The 14,823-nt window shown below is 42.0% G+C and overlaps 1 long non-coding RNA gene across 1 annotated transcript; it reads right to left on the minus strand.

Annotated features, from left to right (window-relative positions):
• Positions 1-10,848: 10,848 nt before the first annotated feature.
• LOC119024686 lies at positions 10,849-14,619 on the minus strand. Its single transcript, XR_005076567.1, has 4 exons — positions 12,360-14,619; positions 11,920-12,063; positions 11,479-11,595; positions 10,849-10,901 (listed from the first exon to the last, which is right to left on the minus strand). It is a non-coding gene; the product is annotated as an uncharacterized LOC119024686 (long non-coding RNA).
• Positions 14,620-14,823: the final 204 nt, after the last annotated feature.

Genomic DNA, 14,823 nt, shown 5'->3' on the forward strand with positions numbered 1-14,823 from the left:
GTCATTCAGCAAGATAACCTTCACAGATGAACTCTACTTATGTGATTTTGAAAACATAAATTAAATGGTGAGCAGTAAAAGGTTGATATCAGGCTACAGACAGACTAAAGTGCAGTTGCATGACTTAGACAGACTAGTGAGCAGACGAGTCAACTGAAACAACTTCTGTAGTGTCGTTTAGCCACTTTTTAGCAGCCACTTAATCTCGTTCATCAAATTGTGGGACATTTGATGATGTATTTTACATCCTCGAACAAAAACATATAAATGTCCTAGTACTTTGGTAACCACAGAACTCATTTCTGGCATTCAACCTCGTTCACTTTGAGACGAGGGACCTTGATTCGCAGAAATGGTGACTGAATTCTGGGATTCTAGGACTACAAACTACACCGTTCTGTTCTTGACATTAGAGTCCATCTTCTCATCGATTATATTCCAGATATTAAATCACAACAGCTGCACCTGCTCTATATCAGCTGCACACAAACTGTCAGGGTGAGGAGGCAAGTACAAAAACATGCTCCACTGCTCCCTGTCAGGAGGGCAGATTGCGGCCGTTCGATCCTCCGGTGTGACAGAAAACCTCCGCGCTCGGTGTTGTGATTCTCTCCAGTGTTCTTTTAATCTCGCTGACAAAGCCTCCTGCAGGAAGTTATGCCAGATATGTCCGGCCTGTCACTGCTTTTCCAGTAAACCCAGTAAGTGAAGAATAACACTGTTTCACTGGACAATCCCCAATCGCCACAAACACGGCCAAACCGAACAACAGAGGGTTTAACCAAGACCACGGATGTGCCGACTCCAGGGAATTCCTTCCATACTTTTCTTCTGGTGAGTCACTGGATGCCTGAGTGAATCTGGGCAAAACAAGGACAGCGGGGAACAGCTCCACGTTTGAAAACAGTTTGTTTTAGCTGAGCTGCCGTTTGGCAACACTGAAGCATATTTCCACCCGATCGTTTATGTAAAAGAAACACATTCACAACACCGAATATGACTGAGAAACGTACATCAATATTTTTTACAACTTGAATCCTCTTCGGACTTGATTCACAGCTCGTGGAAGCAAACATGGGTTATATGATTTCATTATGACAGTCATCGTAGCGTTGACTCACTCTGTTCGACAGAAAAACAGATGGACTCTCCCTGTGGCGGGAAGTAGTTTCAGGGTGTGGTGTACCTGCAGCTTGACAGCCTGTCAACCTGTTTTTTGTTTCTGATGGCGGCGTCTGGAGCACACTGATGTGTTAGTACCTGAACTGAAACTCAAACTGCCTGCCAGCTGTTTTTCAAAGGCACAGTCTGAGATACGTATTGATTTTATGAGTGTTCAATGAGAACATCTGTATGCTGAATATGAGGCTCTTTTATAGGTTTTATAGATTCAACAAACGGTATATCAGGTGTAAATAGTGTGTTCATGAAGTATTGTGACTTTTGGGCAGACCCAGACAAGATGTTTTTAAGGCTTTACGCTACAGAAAGCTGTCCAACAGCCGTCTTTGGCCTCCTATTTATCGTACAAACATGAGACTTGGTCTGATAGTTGTGTCACATTTGTGTTGTTCCTGGAACAACATAAAATAGAGAAGGGGTAGGAAAAACTGACAAAGACAGGAAGTGGAGAGTAAATGTAGACGTTACATTAAAATCTGGATGCAGTGTTGGAGGCGGAGCCCCGTTAATCCCAATGGAAGCAGCTCAGTAGCGTTTTGGAGAGAAAAAAGCTTGAAATCTGGGCTATGACAATACCAGGATCGGAAATATTTTTGTTTGCTTCCAAAATTGCAAGAAGATCTGATTCATATATATTTGAAATGTCTTTTGAAACCTTTGTTTTTTTTTTTGTTTGTCTGTTTTTTTTTTTATAGATTTTTTAGATTTATTTATTTTTAGATTTATAAAAGATAAAAATGCTTATATACTTTTTCTCCCAGTGATAGATAGTAAGGTTTTCTTGACCTTGTCCAGGTCTTGTTTGTGCAGATTCTCCTCCACAGCACTGTCAGTCTTGACCTGGAGCATCTTTTGTATTTGACTGTAACGTTCAGTCCTCTAAAGACTCCAGCTCACAGGGTTCAAGGGTTCTCCACGACACTGAGAGACTCCCCGAGCCACTGCGGTGCTGTCTGTCTTGTTTTGCATCATTGTTGTGCTGAAACTTGAATCTTCTCCTCAGTATGAGGTCACACGGGCTCTGGCTCCTTTAAGCCGCTCTCTCTCTCTCACTTTCCTCATAGCAAAGACCTGACGGTGGGCGTGTTGCAGAGATTGTTGTCCCTCAGGCAGTTTCTCCGCCCTCTGAGGCTTTGAAGGCTTCACTGTAGTGGCCGGGGCTCCTCTTGCTCAGTTACTGTGTTTGGCAGCATTTCAAGCTGGTGGTTCATGTTCCTGATGGGGCCTCACCGTGCTCCTGCAGGCCTTTTCAATCAATCAGTGAATACAGTTTCATCTCACATGTCAGGTTTATCAAGAGTTGCGTGGAGTTAAGTTCATCCCCAAAAAGATTTCGTCATTATGCGCACACCCTCATGTCGAGGTGAGGTTTTCTTAGTCCGTAGAATGTTTCTGGAGCTTCGCGGCAAAACAGAGCCGCGGCATTCTGATGAACAACTGAAGGAAGTGGAGAAAAAAAACAACCAAACGGAAACATAAAACCGTAAATATCTGTTATGCATTTATGACTCCAGTCAATCAAGAATACAGTTGTTCATCTTCAATAATGCATTTAAAGGATAAGGTTGGTGTTATTCCATATTATACCGTTTATGTCTTATGTACATCAATATGGTTTTCTAATGTTTTCCAAGCCTGCTGGTTTCTACCAAAGATATACATCTTTAAAAACGGGTCACAATCATAGTCCATTTTTTTGAACTAACTGCTGGCCTCTATGTTTATTCATTTAGTGTTTCTCAAGCAGTTGTAAACGTTTAATTAGTTAGTGTTCATGTGCTTCATGGATTTTTAATAGTTCTTGGGCCAATGGCACAGAGGGAGGGAACTCTTCCAGACGCTAATACTGTCATGAGGACCATGAAAAGGTCTATCTGTGGGTTTTGTTGACTGTTGAAGAAAACTACAACCTGTCACTTCCAAAACTTGTGAAAAAACCAGGTGCAAGATACAAAACTGACATGTGCAAAGGTCTTTTCAAACCTGGCCAAACCAGTACAGATAACAAAGGGCAGGTTAAACAAACCTACTTAGAAGGACATGACAGTCACTTCGACAGTGAGATATGATCAGTGATGGCTGGAGGTGGGTGATATGACCTAAAGTATTTCAAGAAGCCAGGATTTGAGAGGCAGAAATATTCACATAAGTCGTTGTGTTTAAGTTACTTTAAGTCATGTGTGCCGGCTGTCCCTCCTCACTCTGACTCTCCTGGAAGTTACAGCGGCGGGCGCCCAAATGAAAGGCGCACGGTTGCTTTGAAGAAAAAAATGATGGCCTTCTCTTGGTTTGAATGACGTTGTGAACAGCTAGGACGGTGTAAATACACAACTCAACAAAATGATGTTGTGTTTTTGCCATTGCTGTAAGCGTGATTTTAGCTAACTTCCCATCTGTTCTGCAGTTAGTACACATGTACGTGCACGATGGGCTACTGACCAAACACTCCATAACAGCGATAAGTTTGGAAAATAGAACCATTAAACATTTGTATCAGTAACAATCCCTGTCGCGGCTGTCGCAAAGATCATGAAGCTGATTCCACTTTCCTTGGAGTAGCAGCTACCAACAACACCGGACAAAAGAGTTTATTCATTCACACGTCAACAATGGAGACGTGAAAGCAGACAGAGGTGATGCCAGGCTGCCAGCTTTATTATTTGTTAGAGGGCGAGATATCGTTCCCGGTTGCAGATAAAATAGCTTAGAGGAAAGCTAGATTCAGAGGGAGCTGATCTAAACACAGATGGAGTTATTGTTCAATAACCATTACACTGTGCAATCAATGTCACATTTAAAAGAAAACCAAAACCTTTTATTTCCACTTTCCCTTCTCCACTCAGTCTACAACTGCAGGACCATTGCCAACTATGAAACCAACAAATTAATAGATGCGTCTGCAGGTCGAAAGGCCAGAATAAAGCCGGGATCAAGCTCAGAACAAGAGCCGAAGCACGTCCACAAAGATAAGGAAACACAAACACGCAGCGTACGAGTCAGAGGGGAAGCGCTTCGACAAGAGAAGTATAAATATACACCAGCGGCGTGGGAAAGGTCGCCTTGGGAACTGGGCCTTGTTTTTTGTCAATGAGTTGTTTCATAGGCCCGGCTCTGACTCCGGTACGGCAGACTTTTGGGTTCCCACCCAGACCTATAGCCGAGCAGTGGTGTCACATCCATTTCTGCATTGTTCTCCGGCTTCCTCTCTGGTTTCTCTCCCCCTCCTCGCAGAGTTTGCCGTGTTGTTCTCTGGTAGGAGCTTTTCTTCGGGACGTGGCCGAGGCTGCGGTGACACGCCAGGTTCCCACGATCTCCTGCCCTTCCTTCAGAGTTACTGCTTGCTCACCGCTCTGAACAGGAAGACGGTGCAACAAGGCCACTGAGAGTGCGGGCTAATTTAGGTTCGGCTCCGCTGGTTGTCCATTGTCTTTAAAGGGATTTATGAGAGGGACCATGTGCCTGCGTGTTCTCTGGAGCTCATCACCAGTAAATCGAAGTTATGTGCGTGCATGCCTTAAACTTTTGAGACGTGAATGTACTTATAAGGAAAGAAAGATAAGAAATATTTCCATAATCAGTGAGGAAATTTTCCAGTGAGCAGAACTATGCTTTCTCTCTGATTTTATCTGGTAAGACTGTGGTTCCCAGTGGAAGTGTCAGCACCCCGATGCAACATACTGCATAATGCTTCTGCCTTAAAAAGTTGAGCGTGTTGATGTTGATCTTTCACCCCATAATGTTGATTATTTACAGTTAGTTTTTCATTTAGCTTTTAATTGTCCTGGTTTTAAATGTGATTTGTTTTTGAAAAGAGCTACCAATGTGAACTCTGTAAATAAAACAAAGGTTTGATCATTTTTTTGTTGGTGAACATCTTGGTGATGAGCTACGATCGGAGGGGCCCACTGGCAATTATCGCCTCGGCCCCCAAACGGATTCTGGGACACCCGATACCAGAGGATGAAGCTGACTGACTTCGGCGACCCCCTGACTTCTCCTCCAGCATCAAAAGTAGGTTAATATTTGGGACCAACTGCTGGATGGCTAACTGTGAAATTTGCGATGGGCATCCACGTCCGTCTCCCCCCAGAGATGAATAACTTTGATGATCCGCTGATGTTTGGCCCCTGCACCAGCACCAGGTTAATATCTTCAATTTCCTTCAATGCTTTGGTTTATGATAAAAAAAAGGCATCAAAATTACAAAAAATGAACAAGTGGAACGGTGGAGAAAGACTGTACAATAATGTACAAAAAGAACACATGCTAGAAATTAATAGTGAAAAGGCAACCAGGTGAACTGATAAACGAAAGATCCACAGGACATCTGTGCTAGATAATTCACACAATATTATTGTCAATACTCGTATATTGTGACACTGCTATTAAACTAAATAACATTTTGCTTAGTATTGTCATTATCTACACAAAGCTCAGACTTACAGAAGATCTTGTTTTTTTAATATATTTTTTGAATATTTGAAAGTTTTACCTCTTCAGGCCTCTAAACGTCATTCAGCTGAAGCCTGAGGAGGGAAAACCTTCTGTTTGTTTCAGTGCGCTGACATATATAAGCTGTGACGAAGGGCAATGAGTAGTCATTTTTCTACTTTAAATGCTCTCAGGCCAGAAATGTTAGAAAACAGTGCCTATTTTTGCCAAATAGGTCACCAGTCCACTTTGTTTGGACATCGTAAATTAAAGAAACACTGAAGTGCGTAAATAGCTCTTGCTGTGTGTTTGCATGGCTTTGACTCACAGGTTAATGCACCATGTATTGTTGTGTCAATCTTTGATGGTGCTGCACTTCCCCCAGGTTTCACTTTTAATGAATTCTCTTGATTTTCTGTCCGTCATCTCGTCCTCAGCCTCAGGATGAACAGGTAGTGAATAAGTGAAATCGCGGGGGATAATGGCTTTCCTTAATGCTCTGTACGCTCTGTGCCCCCCCCACCGCCCTGCCTCCTGGACGCATATTTTTGCGGACGTGATAAAACCCTGCGGCATGGGGACACTGTTAAGTGCTCTGCTCGAGACAATAAAGTGCTGCTGCATTCCTGCTCGTCTCACGCAGCCGGGTGACAGCTGTGGCACTGGGTTATGCTGACTAGCTAATTGGGGGGGGGGGGGGGTTGCGTAAGAGTTTGAAATATTCATCATACTGTAGTTCTTCAGGCTGTGGAGCTGACTTGAAAGTTATTTTGAATGTGCCCTGAGAGAAACAGAGAGAGTAAAATGAGGAGGGCAAAGTGGGTAAGCATGTGTGCTTTAATCCAATATTTATGGGCCCGCATATTGAAGGAAGGAACTATTTACACTAAAAGTCTCCTCCGGGGTGTACAGACAGGGTGCTGGATGGAAGTGGGACAGCAGGACTTATGTAATAAAATGCTGTGCTGAGGGGTGGGATTGGCTTCTTTTAGAAGGAGCAGCTCTGTCAATTACAGCTTATAGCTTCTCTGACTTAACAGCCAGTATTCACGCAACCGAATCACCAAAATAAATGTTGGCAAAGGATGTTTCTGCAAAACCGTAGATGAGTTAGAACTTTGTTTCTTTACATTGCAACTTCACATTTCTTTAGGTTCCATTTGTGATTTTTTTTCTTCTCTCATGACACTGTTCATGCTCTGGTTAGGTTAGGTTAGGCTCTGGTAAGACACGTGGGCATTGGTATGTGTTGGTATGAACCCAAAACAGAGAGACTTCTCTGTGATCTGACTGCAATCAACAGAGCAAAAGCATGCAAACGGCCATATTGAGTGATTAGTTGGTGGGCTGCCATTTTGAAGTGTGAAGTTTTGACATCATGGTTGGATGAAGGTGGAGCTGAGGTACCCGCCTTGGCACCAGTTTATCAGACACAAGACCACGCCATACATCATACCCTGATTTAGTGTCTGTTCTCTACATGGGACCATAATTTACTAAATGAACATCATGTTGTATTGACGAAGGAGACTGAGATGATAAATCGAGTCAGAAGTATGTTCATTTTCCCATATGTGTAAACACAATCAGACTTCTTTTTGCAACCAGTGGAGTGCTGCTGGCTATTAGAGAGAATGGTGGTTTAATTAAAGCCCCCCCCCCCAACATGGGCTTAATTTTTTAGACCTGATGCTCCGTCCACTCATCACAGTCTGCAGGCTGCAGAGCACGTTCTCAGGTCAGTGAGACTCTCCTGCAGGGCTGCGATGCAGAAATACAATCAGCTTATAAAGGTGCTGAGTATGAACATCGTGGCTCTCAGGTGAGCTCAGCACGTGTGAGTTTTATCACGTGAGGGCGACTCCCTGAGACACACACGTGAAACATGTGGGAGCAACAGAAGTGGACGTCTCCTCCTCCCACCCTGAAACCGTGCAGAGCACCTGGCAGTCAGCTGCAGTCAGACACATACAGGCAAGACTTCTGCCTCGGAGATGTTCTTTCAACTGCATTTCTTTACTGATGAAACCTTTAAAGGAATATTGCAAATATTTTTTTCATACATTTTTCATAAAATGACACGTCCTGAACTGACTGAAAGAAAGACAAAATAAAACTTAGAGATTATTTGTGACAAACTTTACCTGTTGTTTTTACGATGAAACCTTTTTTTTTTTCCCCGAAAGGTCTGTTGGTGATGCTAAAATGTGCATATTACGCTGTGGTCGGGTTTACACCGATTACATTACTTGGTCGCTGCCTCCACTGTCGTTCTGTTTTTTTAATAAATCAATAGTCCAACGCTGGATGTTACATTTGAAGGCCTCTACCTGTCCAACAGCGGGGCCAGCGGCAGAGTCACATTTATATTCCGGCGTGGAGAGAGCTGACCCACAAGACAAAGGTGGAGGATGAAAAGCAAACACGCCTGTTTGGCAAAATGTCGGGTTCACACTCACAGCAGGTTTTTTTAAAAATAGAATTGTGTTTCTATTTCACCTGCATATGGTGGTGTAGTTTGCATGTATATGAAACGACTAAGAAAAATAATCAAATGCAAAAATTCATTGTGTAATTGTTTGTAGTTCTTTATTTACTTTTTTCGGCATTCTAAGTATTGTCTTCGGACTGTTTATACTGATGATTTGTATTATCATTTTAGAATGAGGAGCAGCAGTCGGAGTAGAAAGCCTGTAGTATCAACAAGGACCCATCCACACCCCAAACAACACACTATAAGCTGCTTCCTAGTGCTGCATCCGGCATGCAAATTCATCTGAAGAACAAAAAGCGGACAACCTGTGCTTTCTGTGGCCGCCTTCGCGCTTGGCTCCATTGTGGACGTGGACCTCACCCACAACAATCACTATCATCATCATCATAACTTCCACTGAAGATCTGGCATCGAGCGACTGGCTGATCTTAAACTCACAGTCGCCGTCTTTTCATCCGGTCGGGACCACAGTTACTGATATATTTGTTCAGTGCACGTGAAAACAACAAGTGGGAAGATACTGGAAACCTTGACATGAACTTCAATGTGTCCTTGTGTTTGTTGTGATTACCTGCGCAAGAATGTGGGACACTGCCAGAGAGGAACAATGGAAACTTTAATTAGATCAAGAGTTTGTCTAGGGATTGTCATGACACACACGCAGTCACATACAGTGGCAGACACATAAAACTACACAATTCCTCGTCTTCTGTTTCTTCTGCTTTGTAACAGATGTAGTTCAGCTCCAAGCATGAAACCTATATATACAGGTATACACATAATGTATATGAGGAAATATGATATGTTTATTTTTCAGCATGTTTTCTTAAGTCTGTGCACCTGCAGGCTGTACTGTGAGAGCACAACAACGGCGGCCATATCAGCTTCTAATATGTGACACATTTTCATGAAAAGAGATGAAATGAGGCCACGGCAGTTGTCACGTGCAGCGTCAAAAAAAGAGATATTAACGTACTTTCAAGCCCAAACACCCGCTCGAGACTGGAGGCATCCGTTGAAATGACCAATTCGGTCATATTTCTTGAGGACAGTCTAGTTCTAACTTCAACAGAAAACAATATGTTTGTGCAGGGACGCACTGCTCACAAGAAGCTGATTGAGAAAATATGTTTTAAGGACCTTTAAAAAACACAGATCGATTGCATTTTTTCAAATTTGTGCACAGGTTTATTTTTCTCGGCCTGAAATAGTCAAATCCGAGAACCCAAATTCTCCGAAAAAGCAGCTTTAAATGGTTTATCAGGTCACCAAACTCCAAATTCATTGGGAAACTGGGACTCTGGTGTCTTAACCTCAGTGCTACCTACAGTCCTCATCAAGTTCAATGAGTGTCTTAGTGAAGACACTGAATAAAAAGGCGTTTTTGGTATTTTCCCTGTCAGGCTGTGTGGACCAGCAGATTAGGAAAGTTAATTTGAGCCTAAATATTCAAACATTCAAATTGACTCTAAATAAATTTGGACAATGGCGCAAAACACTCTGATTTGAGCGCTCTGAACTGCAGCATGAAAGTAGTGTTTGTTAAGTAAACTTTTCTTCACTTCTCATATTCATTGGAAAAAGTGGGAAAGTGGCATGCTTTATCATTTGAATGATAAATAACCCGACTCATCCTCTGTCTTACACGTTCTTTAACAACTGGGATCAGCCTCATCTCTGTTATCTACCGTCATCATCTGGAAAACAACAGCAGGATGCTCTTTAAGCAACAGCTTCTCAGACTCCGTCCCCACTGAGCTCCTGCTGAATATTTCATCCTCAAAAGCAGAGATAGAGTGTCCTGAGCTGTTCACACGATCTGCCTTTTGTCTTCGCCGTGAGGACCACATGGACAAAATGAAATATCAGGTCAGCGGTGTCGGTCTCAAACAACATCAAGGCGACAGGTTGTAACATAAGATGTTTTGTTTTCCAGCCAGCAGTTCATGTGCGACAGTGTGCTGGAGTGCATGAAGGGCAGCCAAGGGACAGTTTGTCCTGGAAAGCTAAGATGCTCAGCGTTCACCTGAGCTTCAGCCCGGGCTCACCTTGCTTTTTTTCTGCCGCTGCAAAAGGAAAGGACCGGTGCCGTGCTGTGGATAGAATTTTCTTTTTTGTATTATTTCATTTTATTTTATTTTACTGCTTGCCTGTTTCTTGATGAATGTATGTCTCTCTCCATTCACTACCATATGTATTTTTTCCGATTTAAGGTCCCACTGGGTCCACAGGAAGGGGCGTGACTTTAGATCTGTGTTCAAACTGACCTTGTGAGCCTGTTAGCATTTAGATGTTAGCATTTAGGTATACGGACCGCATAGCTAAGTTCAGCCTCACATGGCCGCGAGCATGACTGGTGACACCTTCTCTTGTTATTGGATACTCTTAATATTAATTTGGTAAAATTAAACAAAAAAAAATTGTATTTGAAACATTTAAGATTTCTAAACATTGCAAAACACTGAAAATTGCGAATGTATTGAACAGCAAAAACGAAGAAGCGCATATGAACATATGCTCAGGCTCTGTCTGCACTCGGCCATTTAGTGCTGATATGCTAAAATCCGACAAATGCTAATCCAGTAATCAGTCCAGTCTTTCTTTATGTGTTACTGCTCTGTTTTTTCTTTGTTATCAGTCTGTTTTACCTGTATTATTTGAAGTATGAATCTCAGTACGTACTGCAAACCTTTTGTCATGCAATCAATATAAAAAAAAAAGGATTGAAAACTGTGTTTCTTTTTATTCCCAGTAATCTCAGATTGCCCGTCATGTGGAAACAGCAGCAATCCATCTGTGTTTGAGACAGAAAAACAACACACAGAGGTCAGCAGGGAAACATTCTTTGCATTACAAGTAATGAGGCCAAGAATTTGACCTCGACCTCAGAATTTGTTTGCAGTCTCAGTGAGACTGAACTGAAAACATTCTTGGAAAAGAAATAGGCCATAAATCTACTGGTGAGAGTCGAGCGTGAACTGTTTATGAATATGAACAAGTGTGAATTATGACAGGCTGACAAATACCCTTAAATGTGACTCTTGAATTCTCAGTATAGCTGTTAAAAACCTGACTAGGTAGACAACTGAGCAGCCCTTGAGCAAGGTATCTAAGCCCTACCTGCTCGACTGAAGTCACCCAGCAGCCACTTAAACAAGACTGTTCAGCTCCCAGTGTAAATGTGGCAACAGATTATGAACCAAAAGTCTCAGAAAGAATGAAAAAACAAATGCATTTGAAACACTGATGTTAATGTTGTTCAACATCGAAACCATTTATATCTGTTGCATTCACATTCACCATGTCCTACACTAAAATATGTATATACATATTAAGACAATAACAAAGAATATAGGCTTAAGAAAACATACCTAACCAATCACGTTCTGATCTTCTGATCGGATGCCACCTAATTTCCTCTACCAAATCCAATTTGTAATTGTTTGGGACCCTGCTTCCTCTCATGATGTACACTGACGTGGTGAGTCCTGGAAATAAACATCATCTTTGATTATCTTTAAATCTGTATCACTTACAGAGAAAGAGATGTGCGTTAAGAGATGAAGATGATTATATGAAAGGACCTCCTGCAACCCTTTTTGCAAAAAAGTTGGGTCATTGCGTGAAAAACTCAATATTTATTAGGTTTAATTTTTAGATTTTGTATTGTGACATAGCTGTGCTCATTAGGTTTCGGCACAGAAAACACTTAGCGATGGCTTCGGAAAAGATCATGTCCTGGTTGAAAATACATATATTCGTTTACCACAAACACAAATCGAAACTTTCCAAGGAAACTTTCCAACACTTACAGATGTTGAAACACAGTCTTGAACTGTGGTCACTTGCTTGGCAGCCTTCCCACCTGTGATTCTGCTGCCATCCCCTTCACCTCCGCAGAGGAACACACATTATTTACCAGGGTAGAAATGCAGATACCTGGGGAAAAAAAGACTCTGGCAAAAGAAGAAGCACTGATTCAACTTATTTACTCAGGTAAAACTAACAAAGTACAGGCTCAAGTTTAAAAGTAAAAAGTGTCTAACTGAGGCTCATGAGATATAGTGGAATTCATTATTATACTTAAGGTAGAGTCAATAGGATTCATCTGAGCTGTTCGTAAACACAACAGATAGTTGTTGAGTCTCCTTCCTAGGACGTCAAATACTTTGATTTTTTTTACTTCTGCTCATGATAAATAAAAGTACTAAAAATAATCAGTGGTTTGAAAACGTTAAACGCCATTTTAAACCTTTTATTCTGGCTTGAATTATTTGACGTGTGGATACGAAGATGTAAACATCTACTTTTAAACTTGCAGACGGTCCCTCTTGACTCTGCTGCTGCCATTCACGCAACACAGACTCCCAGTTATGTCATGAGGGTGCTGTTGCCCGGTGGCTGCCAGGTGGCAGTGACCCCCGTGTCCCCTGCTCTCCCAGGCAGGCTGGACAGGCAACATTTAAGCTGTGATGTGCCAGGATCAAGTAGCTGGGCTGCTATCTTGTTACTAATCGGATAATCTGTTTGGCACAGGGGCTCCTTTCCATTCCTCCTTACATAACTGTGTCTATGTTCAGATCAAGCTGAGAGTCCAGGCCAAAAGCTGACTGCTGTGAGGGACAGAAGGGCAGCTTTAGAAGAGGAAGGACTCAGATTGGTTCCAGGAGTTGTATAAAGCCTGTTTTTTTTGTTTTGTTTTTGATTTAATTCTCTCTCACAGATCTTTCTCCAGAGGGGTCAGAGGTCAAGGTCAGCTATAGTGAACTGCAAAACATGTTCCAGACCCCAAAACTGCTTCAGGGATCTAATGTGTCAGTTACCTGTGGTAATTAGACTTACTTTTGCTTTAATCACCCCACATTTCAGGGAAAGAGAAGGACTATTTCTTCAGTCTCAACAGTAATTTAAGATTCTATAAAGTCTGCAAGTGTTTCCTTTACTGGAATTACCTTGTGCTTCTCTTCTTCAGTCTAATTTGGCATCCATTTACTTTAAGCATTCACACCACAAAACTAGAGACCAATACGTGTCAACTTGTTCGCCTTGTGACTCATGACTAGTCAGTGATGACTACTGCCACAGTTTGATCTGAACTACACACCTGCAAACTTTTCTGAATCTGAATCTATGATGCCATCGTGCCTCCTGACAAAAATCTGCAGATAGACAGACATATAAAAACCTGTACTACCATGTAGACCGCCTCTGTGGTTATTCCCGCTACAACCTGTGTCACATTTTATCACAATGACAAACACACAGAGACTCGCAAGGTAAAAAAACATCACCAGCCGACGCTGTCATGGTTACAAAGATAACAACAACAGGATTGGACCGGCTGTAGCTCAGCAGGTAGAGCAGGTCGGCTCGTGATCGGAAGGTCGCTGCTTCGAATCCTGGCTCCCGGGGGCTGAGCTGAGCTGCATGTCAAAGTGTCCTTGAGCAAGACACTGAATCCCAAATTGCTCCTGATGTGCAGGTGCCATCAGTGAGGGGCTCTGCGATGAGCTGGCAACTTGTTCGAGGTGTACCCTGCCTTCGCTCAGAGACACCTGGGACTGGCTCCAACAACAACCCCTGCGACCCCTTGAGAAAGGGTTAAAGCAGTTACAGACGCTAACATGACAACAACAACAGGACCTTTTTTAAGGATGAGAATTTGATTATCTATGAGCACAGGCATTGCTACCATTGCACCTGCAATCCAAATCAGCAACTAAAATGAGAAATTACTTCTTATTAGATTTTGTGATGAGATGTAACATTACGTAAGGAAAAAATTAACATATTAAGGCATTATCCACTGAAGCATTAATAGAAGGTAGAAGACAACATTTCCAGGTAAAGAAGCCTTGACAGAGAATTAAAGTACAAGAGAAGGGGGATTAACAGTCATAAAATCGCTTCATAAAATCTACATTTTGGGCTCTAGGGACTGAAGGCCAGGCCACAGTGTGTTATATGCAACATTCATTCTAAAAATGTAAGGGTGTAGCATATACCGCCTTGTTGACAAAATTAATGTGTTTGTATGCAGTCAGGCCATAAGTAAACTAATGCGGGAGAGGTTTACAGAGAAAAACATTTGCAAAAGTAGGTCAATCCTTCAGGGCAGAGAACTATAGAAATTCCAGATACATAGCATGTTGTATTTACAGATACCTGCGAACACAATCACTGATGGAAAATGCTGTTTAAACTCCTCAGTCAACAGTAATATCAGGGAATGTTTGAAAAAGGGATTCAATGCAAGTAAAAGTAGAAATACAAATAAAACATATGTTTATATTAAATGCTTCTTTATCTTTTTTTTTTAATCTTAGATAGACTAATTCTAACATACACACTAATAATTGGTTCTGCTCAAGGTCTATACCGACATACCATAGCTGCCTTTACTGTACAATGTATACTTACTACCTAGAAAAAAAAAAAAAATTGGTAGAGGGGCCTGGGGATGGACATAATGCCATCACGTCATGATTAATGCAGGGTAGATTCAACGTGCCCTTTACGCACGGCTGTGGATAAACAGACACAGAAGAAGCACTTTTTTTTCACAAAATGTGTGTGCATTTGTCTGTCGTGCATGTCCGTGTGCGCATGCACGTTTTGTGTGTGTGTGTGCTGTGCCCTCTGATTTGCTGATTTGCGTTCTAGAACACTGGCTTTCATAATAACAGTTCAAAAACGCCATGGAAACGTAGACGTAG

Source organism: Acanthopagrus latus, chromosome 8 (genome assembly GCF_904848185.1).
Source record: "Acanthopagrus latus isolate v.2019 chromosome 8, fAcaLat1.1, whole genome shotgun sequence".
NCBI lineage: Eukaryota > Metazoa > Chordata > Actinopteri > Spariformes > Sparidae > Acanthopagrus > Acanthopagrus latus.